At 33.5% G+C, this 13,020-nt stretch overlaps 1 protein-coding gene across 6 annotated transcripts in view; it reads left to right on the top strand.

Moving 5' to 3' along the window:
* LOC129779703 (phospholipid-transporting ATPase VD) overlaps positions 1–13,020 on the top strand; it is a 176,009-nt gene that overhangs the window by 73,672 nt on the left and 89,317 nt on the right. The window contains exon 2 of one of the 6 annotated variants that reach the window (XR_008743744.1): positions 1,979–2,078. The exons of the other annotated variants lie outside the window; for them this stretch is intronic. The gene's annotated coding sequence lies outside the window, so the exon portion shown is untranslated. The remainder of the gene's footprint in view (positions 1–1,978; positions 2,079–13,020) is intronic. 6 annotated transcript variants of the gene reach the window in all.

The raw sequence follows: 13,020 nt of genomic DNA on the forward strand, positions 1-13,020 counted from the left end.
GAATGATTTTGACAGAGAACCAAACGAAGAACAACGCGTATGATGTTTACGTCGTTATGATCGTCTGAAATGTATCTTCAGTCGTCGGTCTAAGCGTTCACCAAGAAGCGATGGTAAATACAAATCATATGTTTACCAACACACAGGCGTGCAATTGATGAAAGAGAGAGAGAAACAGAAAAAACATCCGTGCTGACGTGGCTTGCCATGGCGGGTATCGGGTAACAGAGCGAATGTTGCTTTATAATGAACCGATGAGATGTTCCATATGTAGGAGAGCTGAGGTGAGACAGACATGTGGGGAAGAACTTCGATTGTATCTTTGGGATTTTATGCTTTCCAAAACTTCAATGCAATATCGGTAAAATATTTTGAAAAAGTGTTTTCCAATGTTTTCTGATAACAGACTAACCAATAGGACAATTCTTGTGGTGCGTCTATCTATGAGCATTAGGGTGGCAACGGATGCATGGAAAAAATTTCATCATCGAATTTCAAAAACCGACCGTGTACATTTTGTTTATAGGCCCAAAAAAAATACCTTTCAGCTCAATCGGACATCATTTAGGGGTGCCTCAAAGCGCTCAAAGTTTTGATTTTTTGATTCTCGAAAATCTTCCAAGGGGGAATAAAGAAAATTTGGAAAATCGATTTTTTTCGATGCCAAATGACTTAAAAATGCATGAAACGTCGTGATCTGGTGTTATCTCGAAAAAATATGTTTGGCCGGAAATCAACCTTTTGGGATAATTATCGAATTTATCGAGTTTATCGACCATGTACATTTTGTTTATAGGCCCAAAAAATACCTGTGCAAAGTTTCAGCTCAATCGGACATGATTTAGGGGTGCCTCAAAGCACTCATGCTGAAATTTTGCACAGGTCATTTTTTGGGCCAATAAACAAATTGTACATGGTCTGTTTTTAAAATTCGATATATATTTTTTTTACATGCCTTCATTGCCTCTCAGTCCCAAAAGGTCGATTTTCGGCCAGAAATTTTTTTTTCGAGATAACACCAGATCTCGACGTTTCATGCATTTTTAAGTCATAAATTGAAATATTGCTGGTGTGCCGATTTCTAGCGCCGCTTTGGGGATGCATTCTGAGCAATGAGATATGCGATTGTTACATTATAGATTGTGCTATGGAATATGTTTGCTCTCTCTCTATGCTGTTTTCAAAGAGTTATACATTGTTTTGTTCGTGGTTAAAATTTTCATCAGCAATATCGCTTCGCCATTTATCCAACTACTAATCGGCGGCTGCCACGAAGGTGTGCAGAATGCCTTTTTCAAGGTCAGAGACAAATGAACTGTAAAAACTCAAAACCTCAGAATTTCACACACACTCTCTCTCTTTCTCTCTTTCTCAATTTTTAGTTTCACTCTAGATAGCGATCAGTCAACACAATATGTTGAAGCACAGAGTTAATTTGGAATTTATTATTTATTCTTTTTTATAATTTTTTTTTGCCGGAAGACAGCTTGTGTGAATTCAGGAGTGTTTTCGTGCTTATTGGTGATTTTTTCGATCGATCATTCAATTTCCGCCAATTCGAGAATTGTTTCCGGATTTAAAATGGTGTTAGAGTGCAGTACATTTGAAACCGGATGCGGAGAAGATATCTTACTGCTCTTACTGCGGTGAGAGCCGTGTTCTTCGGTTAAAAACTGAGTGGAAAACTTGTTCCGATGCAGTTTCTGTCAGTGCCGTCACCACTCAATCACCATTTTCTGTTGGCTCTAAGTACAATTTGTGGATTATTTTTTCGGGAACGATATTTTTGGGAGTTATTGCTGAGAGATACTGAAAAACTATTTGACGGTTTTTTAAATTAACTTGGCCCTTGGTGTAACCTCTCTTTCCCTCCGGTAATGTCCCCAACATTACCCACCCGTCTAGTTTTAATAAACCGAGCAACAATGTATATAAAATCAAAAAATCGATTTTAATAGTATTTCTGTTTTGCTTTCAGGTAATATTCGTAAAGTCGTTGGTCGCTCCCTGCTCGTTCGAGAACTTGAAATATGGAATGAAACGAAGAATTGCACTCAGCATATTAACTGTTGTTTTCGGTAAGTCTTCTACGAATGAGGCCTAAATTTATCAGTGGAATGAATGCTTCCAAAAGCCCCTTGTAAACGTTGGATATGGCGATCAACAGAAACGCTTAAGGCAACGATTTTGATAGGAGTACATAACTATATCATAACATAACATATAACATAACTATATCGCTAATAGTAGAAATAATATAAAAATGTGTCTTTCAATTGAATCGCTGCGAACATCCTTGAGTAACAGCAATTCCAACTGAAATCGTCCTAAAAATGCAGATTTTAAAAACTTGAATTTTTGATTCCAATGAAAGTGTGTATTACGTTTGGGTTGGAGGAAATATGAGTTTTTCACAGCAATTGGGACCATTGTTAAAATGCTTCATTTCGCTTACGAGTAATTCCAAATGAAATCGACAAATGACAAAACATGAGTATTTTTGATTCGAATGAAAGTGTGTATTCCGTTTGGGTTAGAGGAAATATGAGTTTTCCACAGCAAATGGGAATTATTTGACTCAAGCGTAACATTTGAAAAGGGCGTATCGATTTGAGTAAGAAAAATCTTTGATAATTTATATCTCAAAAACTATGAGTCGTACCGAAATAGTGTCTTAGAAAGAGTTAGAGTATTGCTGGTTGAATATGAAAAAAATGTACACTGAGAAAAAAAATTAGTACTCTTTTTTTATTTACAAAATAAAAATTCAATTTGCAATATCCAAAATACATATTTTTAAAAAATTTAAAAAATGGGCCCAAGATGGTAAAACTATTTTTGACGAACTTTGTGGAACATCGAATTTTTAGAAATTTTCGAAACTTCGAATTTTTGTATGTTAACAATCATTTTTAGCCACAAATTATGATTTCTGATGTGATTTCAAACAAAAAAGGTTATTATCAATCTCCTTCTAAATGCAACAATTCTCGAGATATTTTAAAAAATATTTCTAATTTATTGTCTTTTTTATAGTAAATAATCCCTTTTAATATGTTTGTCGTGTTATACCGTCATGTTCATGAAATTTTATGAATTTTCTTATAATTTCCAACAATTTTTCCAAATACATCATCATGGTTCATTTTTTGAATATAGCGTAACTTTTGAAAAGGGCGTATCGATTTGAGTAAGAGAAATCTTTGATAATTTATATCACAAAAAGTATGAGTCGTACCGAAATAGTGTGTTAGAAAGAATTATAGAGTATTGTTGGCTTAGTTTGAAAAAAATATACACTGAAAATAAAAATAAGTACTATTTTTTTATTTACAAAATAAAATTTTAATTTGCGATATCAAATAATCTATAATCTTTTTTATAGTAAATAATCTCTTCTAATATGTTTGTCGTGTTATACCGTCATGTTCATGAAATTTTATGAATTTTCTTCTAATTTCCAACAATTTTTTGATTGATTGAAGTCTGTATTCAGATAAAAAAGATTTTTTAGTTTCGCCACGTTTTGTATTAACCCACATGTCTTCGAATGTTTCGTAACGTAACTCCTAAACATATGTCTTTACCATAACGATGTATTTGGAAAAGTTAGAAAAAAAAAATTAAAAATATGTATTTTGGATATTGCAAATTGAATTTTTATTTTGTGAATGAAAAAAAAGGTACTAATTTTTTTTCTCAGTGTACATTTTTTCATATTCAACCATCAATACTCTATAACTCTTTCTAAGACACTATTTCGGTACGTCTCATAGTTTTTGAGATATAAATTATCAAAGATTTCTCTTAATAAAATCGATACGCCCTTTTCAAATGTTACGCTTGAGTCAAATAATTCCCATTTGCTGTGGAAAACTCATATTTCCTCTAACCCAGACGGAATACACACTTTCATTCGAATCAAAAATACTCATGTTTTGTCATTTGTCGATTTCATTTGGAATTACTCGTAAGCGAAATGAAGCATTTTAACAATGGTTCTAAATATAGCTCATTCAAAAAAGAATTAGATTACTTTTCGAAAAGGGCCAAAAGAATTTTCTTAACTTTCTACAGAAGTTTATAACTCGAAAACCATGATATCTACAAAACTCGGGTCACAGCAAATGTAGAAAATCAAATTTTCATAAAAAAATACCATAAACAAAATTTAAAAAAAAATTTCGCCGAAAAAAAAATTATTTGTATAATTAAAACTCATTTTCTTAAAAACGTATTTTTTTAATTTTCCAAAAATAACTCTGTGTATAGCCCTTACAATTTCCAATAAGTCCTCTATGCATCGGAAAATGGACACTTTTACAGAAAAAAAGTTTTTTTAACAACAACTTTTTCATGTTTTTTAAATTACATCTAATCCTATTTTTTTGTAAAGTCAAGATAGTGATATAGTGTATTCAACAAAGTTTTAGATTTTATTAATATATTAAATTTCGTCGAAGACGTCAACTTTGAAGTTTCTGGAATCTAAGGTATTTCTGTATGAAGACTCCTGAAAAAACAATGTTTTACTCGTAACATTTTTGTCTGTAAATTCTCTTGTTTGACATGTTTCTAAATAGAAAAAAAATTAGGAACATGTAAATCGCGATAATTTATATATAAAAATGTTACGAGTTCAACATTAATAGTAGTTTTTCAAAGAAAACATAAAAAAGTTTTTCCTGTAAAGGTGCCCATCTTCCGATGTATGGACAACTTGTTGGAAATTGTATGGACTGTATAATTTTTTCGAAGAACTTTTTGGTATTTTTTTATAAAAATTTAAACAATTTCCTACATTCCATCCCTTGACCAGAATTTTATAGGTATTATGGTTTTTGATTTATAGTTTTATGGTAAAAATCAAGAATTTTGTTGACTCTTTTCAAAAAGAATTCTTTTTTAATATTTCAAGTATGCAAATCATGCACCCACAACGTTTCACTGCTATCTGGGATGGTGTTGCCAACCAGTCGAGTTGGCATGAAATTCGTCTATTACCTGAAAAAATGATTTTTATGTAGATTTGACATATCGATAGTTGGTGAAAGTTGACGTGTCACAGTATTTCTTACGAAGGAAAATCTTATGAATACGGTGCAATACTACTTTTGGAAGGTATTCGAATTTGAACACAGTCGTATATGTCTTTAAGTCCTTGTCTGTGATCTATTTTCTAACAGTGTGGACTAAACACAAACGCTTCGATCAGCACGCCACGAGGTTAGTGCACTACACGATCAAGCGTCCCAGCGTCCGTCTGATATGCAAATACACAACGAGTCGGGCTCGATGTGATCGTTCTTTGGCCCAATCGACTGACCATGGGTGTGGCTCTATGTTGTAGGGTAAAAGGTTAAGACGATCCACGTGAACGACGTCCAAAATGTACAAAAAGTGCTCTCAGACATTTCATCTTTCGAATAGAGTGATTATCATACCACTTCGTTTAGCCGGGAAAGAATTACCAATGCTCAAAAGAGGAATCGATTTCTCATCGGAAATACCCAGCGTAAATAATCTCCCCTCCCAAAACCCCGACAATTCGGTCGATAGCGGTGTTCGTGAGCATTCGATAATAGAGCTGCTGCTATCACAAAACAATGCGGCTCCGTTCATGCAGAAAATAAATGTGATTGGGAGAGAAAAGCATAGTGGTTGGCGAGCATAGGAGACCATTCTCATGTCTCTTCGCAATCACAATTAAATAGATTTCTTCTTTTTCTTCTCCATTCATTCGTCTCTCTAGCCCTGAAAATGGCCCTTGGCGACAACTCAATCCAAACTTCTCCACCTGCCTTAACAAAGACAATTCATTGCGCGGGCAACAGTTTATATACAGATTTGTGTGATTTCATTAGGTTGTTTTCAAAGCATTTTTTAAGCTATTGAAACAAATTTTGGGGTCAATAATTAATAAGCATCTTAGGCATTTCATCATTCTAATAAAGTGATTACAGTACCACTTCGTTTAGATTGAAAAGAATTACTCTCCGCCAATCAGAATAATCGATAAATTTTGGAATTTGTCAACAAATGATATTATAACTCCTACTTTCATAAAACAATGTGGTTTGTTCGATACGGTGAAATGGAGAGAAGAGCATAGTGTTCATGCGAGCGAACGAGCGACAGGCGAGACTATCTTTCCGTCATATTGCAATCACAACTAAATGGTTTTCCGAGCGGGCGCCAATTTATATACAGATTTGTGTGATTTCAATAGCCTGTTTTCAAAGCAATACCTAAGCTATTGAAACAAACTTTCAGATCAATAATTAACACGCATATAACACGTATACATTTTATTTTTCGAATGAATTGGTTATCATATCATTTCGTTCAGCCGAGAAGAGATAATAACGCTCAAAATCTTGTTGTTCTGGCGTAACGCTCTCGTTTTCGAAACTTTGAGCTTACACCCAGTATAGAAATGGAAGACGTAGTCCTACGTCAAAAACAGAACATAGCTTTGGAAGATCGTGGATTACCATAGAGAGATTCAGCAGAAACCCTAGGAATTGAATTTTTGAGTTTCGGAAAGCTGTAATGCTGTAATGAAACACATTCGAATGCGTTTTCCTCAGAAATGTTTGATTTGAAGTGTTTACGAGAAAGAATTTAGTGCCCATCCTATTCGTCAGAATAAGCTCCTTCTGAAGAATTCGAGCGGTTCTCACATTCCGAAAAAATCATGCGTGGGAAACTATTTTCATGGAATTGAGAGATAATGGCAATCGATGAAGCATCTTCCGGATTCTCACATTTGAGATGGAATTCAAACATCAGGAGATCATTGGAACAAATGTGTTGAAGTTCATGGAGATTGTATTGGATAACCAAATGTATTAAATGTATTTGAAATCTTAAAATTCGGTACTTTTAATCGAACCATAAAACCTATTGATCAACCTTTACAGTGTGTACTGTGAATAACATTTATCATGGATCACGCGGTACCGCTTTAATGAGAGGGTACCGATTTGTGGGAGTAAAAAAATGCATCGTGTTTATAATTGAATCCACAATTCAATAATTCATAATTATTCATACTTCAATCCATAGCTTGTTGGATATAGTGAAAGAATCGGAGAACCGTTAATTCATCCAACAGCAACTTCCACCGTGATCGAAATTACCTTGGTCACGGTCGTCTTGAAAACTAGGCATTGCACTTATTATTTGGTGGTAGCCATTTCTCCTCGGATTTTGTTGTTGTTGTTTTACTGCGAGTGACCTAGTTTATGCGCCGCCGGATAGTAGAAAGACACAAGCCAGCTTAGCCAGCATTTCTCCCCGTCGAAGCGGTGAAGGCTCACAGCAGTGTTTGGTTGGTGGACGTGCAATGAATTGTAAACACTCGATGTGCTCGATAGTATTACGGTGGTGCTGATTTTTTTCTGTCTCTCTGCGTAATGATTCAGAGGAACCATACCCTGCTTCGCTTAGATCAATAACAAATAGAATCAATTTGTAACGAAAAAACCTAATCGAAAATTAATAGCGTAATTTCGAGTTACCTGTTCAGTCAATAATGTCAATCAATAATTAATGTCGGATTGCTATTCATTTTTTTCACCCAAAAGAATTGAAAACCAAGTTCAAAAATGACTCAAGTATCAATGAAAACGCTGTTCGCAATGAGACGCCAATCTGAATCATCAGTAACAGAATTGTTGGAAATGCGGGTGAAAATTTTCAAATAAGATTAATCCGCACAACGGAACCGTGCGATGAAACTTTAGCCTCATGATCACCGAACAGTACGTTTCATATGGTATACAAAGAACATTCGTCTAATTGGAAGCATCGACTCAAATTCAATTGATGCGTTTCGCTGTCGATGTGTAAAATTCAATTGTAAAAACCTGAAGCTCGCGAGAGGGCAGGCAAATGACGGCGACCAGAAATCAAAAAAGAAAGTGCTGGCAAGGTTACAAGGCCTCACCATATATTGTATTCATCAGCACTCAGCACTAGTATTGGTGTTGGCTCCGGGTTAACTGTTGCCTGTCTCTTTGACGGATTGACGATCATATGTTTTTCTGCAACACGACATGTGTGTTTGTGCGTGCTTTGACCATACACGGGTAATACGAAATATTGATTATCATATAATAGAAAGGTGTTTTTTTTACCAAAAAGGTGGCGATGGTTAGGTGATTCATCGTTAATGGTGATTTTGGGTGTGATTTCGACATGGAACATACAATTTGCCGTCGTTCGGGTTGAATTCGAGCTTTTTGTGATACATGAAATCAATTACGATTACTTATCATTTCGTGGCACCAAATGTTGCATGGGTTTGAATAGGTTGTATGAAGAGAATGTCCTATTGTCCATTATATATTTCTAAGACACATCATATAGTATATGTTTTTAAATCGGCTCATGGATTCAGTAATAATTGATCTTTTGAATACACAAAGCAACTCCATGCAGAATCGTCCATCATTTGGCAGTTAGGAAGATAATTCTTTGGAATATTATTTGAATGTAATTTACCTTGGTGGTCCGGAGGCTATTGCTATTGCTACGGAGGAGTCTAAAATGAAAATTCAATTTTTGATATTTTTTCCTGAATCTGCGTTCATTGGAGTAGATCAAAGACTAGATCGCATAGTCCACTAAAATGGTTTTAGTACACCTTCCCGAATACCATACAAATCGAAACACATTTACTCAAACGATATTCACCTAAATTTAACAAATATTCAAATAGGCGTCTTCTTAGCCAAATGTGTTATGTATTCGCTTACTAAGCCAACGATCGTGGGTTCAATCCCAAGACCATCGATGGAAAAACTTCTCAATGACCTTTTCAAGGCTACTGCCAAATGGGCTTAAAAATTTATAGCCTCTATGATAGAAAAAAAACCCGAATGGCGTTTATCCGAATGTAAAATACACTCGATCAAGGAGAAAGAAAAATCAAAAATTAGATTTGGATTTTTGTGAAAAAATCAATAAATCAGGTTTCTAAGGTGCTACGTAACTTAAGTACATTGTCTCATTTAAATAAATGTTGTGGGTTTAAAAGATTGAACTTCTTTTCGAAAAGAGTCAAAGTTTTTATTCTTAAATACTGAAATGTTGGACTGAAGAGCTAAAAGATTTACAAAATTTCGACCAAAGAAAGAAATGTTAATTCAAATTTTAAAAATATAAAAAAAGTTTCAAAAACTAATAATTGAAACAATTTTTTTTCTATTCTGAAAAATTTTAAATCGTTTTTTTATAAACGTATATATGAAGAATTTTCAACAAAAATTATGAATAGGCCATACAATATCCAACAAGTCAGCCATACATTAGAAGATGGGGCACTGGGGTACCAATGAAAATGCTCATCTCTAATTTCAAAAAGTTACCTCATAAAAAATGTTCACCACCTCGAAAAAACACCCTATACTCATACCCTAAATTTTCGAAAATCCCGATTTCCTTTACTCTCCCCTTGGGTGAGTAAAGATTTTCAGAAAAACAAACAGGGTGTTTTTTTGAGGTGGTAAACATTTTGTATAGGATAACTTTTTGAAATTTTAGGGTCGATTTTTTCCCATACATTCATTGTGGCACCCTAATGGGCACTTCTACAGGGGAAAACTTTTTCATGTTTTCTTTGAAAAATTACTAATCCTAATTTTGCTTGTAAATTTTTTTGTTGAAACTTAAGAACAAAACTTTGGTCCTTCACAAAAGTAATCTCATTTTTTCTTCAGATTTCATATATGTTCAATGTGTTAACACCCACAACATTTCACCGCAATCTGAGATGGCACTGTCAATGTCCAGTCGAGTTGGCAACACCATCTCAAACAGCAGTGAAACGTTGTGGGTATAAAGACATGGGTAATTTAAGCAACTTTGCATAATTGAAATCTTAAAAAACAAAATTAGACTACTTTTTGAAAAGAACAATAAAATGTTCTAAATTCTTTACAAAAAATTATAACTCAAAAACAATAATACCTAAAAAATTCAGGTCAAACGATGAAATGTAGGAAAATTTTCATAAAAAACACAAACAAATCGGAAGACGGGCACTTTTACAGGGAAAAAGTTTCTCTAACAACAACTTTTTCATGTTTTCTTTGAAAAAATCAAGATAGCGATATAGTATATTCCAGAAAGTTTTAGATTTTATTAAAGTGTGAACTTTTGTATAAGACTTCAATTTAATATCTTTTATAGTTTCTGGAATATAAGGCATTTTTGTATGAAGAATCCTGATCACATTCCTATTAGCCAAATAGTTTTTTTTAAGTAGTCTTACCTTTAATCGAATAAAATATCTTTTTCTTCTTTATTTTTTCGAGGCTTCAAATTTTGCAGTTCATCATCCTCTAAAATTGAATATGAAAATAAATAATTGCATTCATCATGGTTAAACAATGGGAGAACGTCGAAACAATTACTAGATTCTAGGTTCGAGAATTTTAATTCCTGATAGAGTATTCATATTCAAGCTCAAATCCAATATTGAACTTAAACTTCACGTTCACTTCACGTTCATACTAGATTCATGTCCTAAATTCAAGCGCCAGATTCAGTTTTCCTAATTCAAATTCTAGATTAGAATTTTAGATTCAGATTGTAGATTTAAATCTCTCTCAGAATCCCATTCCAACCAGATTTCGAATGCTGATTCTAGGTCCAGATCCAGATTCTACATTTAGGGATCATGATGATGTTCGAGATCTAAATTTTAGATTTATGATTCTTATTCCAGATTTAGACACCTTCCAGATAAATATTTCAGATGTTAAGACACAACGTTCAAATAAAGATTCCTTTGTCATATCCTGGAATCAAATAAAAACTGTCATCTCTTGATCCCAAATTGCAAAAACCTCATTCCAGATTCCTGAAATCGGATTTTAAATCCTCATTCCAAAATTCTAAAATTCAAGAATCGTCTTCAAGAGCCAACCTTCAGACTGTGGATTCAGAATCCAGCTTCAATTTCCAAATTCATATTCGAATTCTGGGTTCAATTCGCAGATGCAGATCCCCTTCAGAAATGTGTATCTGGCTTTCAGATCCAGATTAAAATTGTACATTGAGGAATCATTTTCCAGGACCAGATATCAGATTCATATTCCATATTGGAATTGGAATATCCAGATTTCTTTCTCTAGATCCATGATTCAAGGTTAATTTTTTTAAGGTAAGATGTTAGGGATCTCTAAAATATTTTGGAATGAGTGCACTGCTTCGCGATGTCATGTTCAATCAATGCACAATGGTCCAGGGGGTGCATTTAAGTAGAAATCTAGCATCTAGAGTTCGACAGTTATTCTATGGAAAAAACCCGTCTTCGAAAAAGTTGTTACATATGATAGAGCGCTCATTTTCATGTTGTTAAAAATAGGGTGACCAAAATTTTTGATGAAATATAAAATCTAACTTTCTTATCTTTATAGATAGAGGTTCGACAATGTTGATGACCCAGGCAATTTTGTTCAACAAATTTTTTTTTCTATCTCTTGAAATAACCGTTAAAGCGATTTTTTCTAAGTTGCGTTAGGGTCACCATGTAAAAAAAACCTTTTTTGGTTTTATTTTATATTTCAAATTTTATATGCAAACTGTCTTATTGGCGGCATTTGAAAGATTATATTTGACACTACATAATGTAGATTTTAAAATCCATGTTATTTTTTTTGAGTGAACTAAAATTGAAATCATGAGTTTTTGGTTGAAACCTCATCAACAACTTTGAGTAGAATTAAGATATTGACATGTTTTGCATCGCAAAATATTCGTCTTGATAAGCCCTAAAGTCGTACGAAGACAATTTTGATGTAGGATTTGAAATATAAAAGTTAGAGCAAAAAAAAACCCCGTTCTTCCATGGTCACTCTAATGCAACTTAAAATAAAAAGCGCAAAATCGATTGAAGTCGAAGTTGTTTTTAGCGCTTTCCATCCAAGTTGCGTTAGGGTCACCAAGAAAAAAACTTTTTTTTTTCTCTAACTTCCATATTTTAACCTTTACATCAAAATTGTCTTGGACTACTATTAGAGCTCATCAAGACAAACGTTTAGCGATACAGAATTTGCCAATGTCTTAATCCTACTCAAAGTTATTGATGTTTTTTTATCTAAAAACTCATGATTTCAAATTTAATTTACTCAAATACAAAAAAAAACATGGTTTTGAAAATGTCACATTATGTAGAGTCAAATGTGCCCTTTCAAATGCCGTCAATAAACATTTTTTATGTTTGCTCCAGAAAGAACGACAAAAAATTAAAAGAGTGTATTTTTGGGGAAGAAATATCACTAACTTTGAGTAGAGATTAGATATTGACAAGTTTTACATTGCAAAATGTTTGTCTAGAGCAGGGTTTCTCAAACTATTTTGGGCAATAGACCCCTTTTTTAGAATTAGGTGATACCTCCAGACCCCCACAGACATTTTTTTAAACAAAAATTTATTTCTAGTTTTTGTTTTATTCATACAAATTTCTTACTAATTTAAAGACTTTGGGGTTGGTCAACCTGTTATAAGGCTGTGACAACTATATTGCCACCCACAGATTTTTTTTTTTCAACCGCAGATCCAGATGAAATATTTATGAATCATGTTGCAGAACCAAATTCCAGATTCGTGTTGATATTCCGAGTTCAGGTACGAGATTCAAACTCCAAATTAAATATTCAGACTAGAATTTCTTAATTCACATTCCAGATACAAATTCTAGATTCAGCTTCAAATATCAGATGTTGATTTTAGACCCAAATGTGATTCTAGATTTAGGAATAACTTTCAAGAACCAAATTTCTACTTTATGATTCAGATCAGAGTTTCAATTTCTGAATTCTAATTCCAGAGTGAAATTCTGGATTGTAGATATTAATTCCAAATGTAGATTCCTTCGTCATGCCCAGATTCAAATAAAGACAGCTAATTCTAGATTGAGATTCCAAAATACAAAACCTCTTTCCAGATTCTAAAATCGGAATGTAAGCCGAGTTTAAATCCATCTTCCTTCTAGAATACTTTCAGATT

This window comes from Toxorhynchites rutilus, chromosome 3 (assembly GCF_029784135.1).
Source record: "Toxorhynchites rutilus septentrionalis strain SRP chromosome 3, ASM2978413v1, whole genome shotgun sequence".
Lineage (NCBI taxonomy): Eukaryota > Metazoa > Arthropoda > Insecta > Diptera > Culicidae > Toxorhynchites > Toxorhynchites rutilus.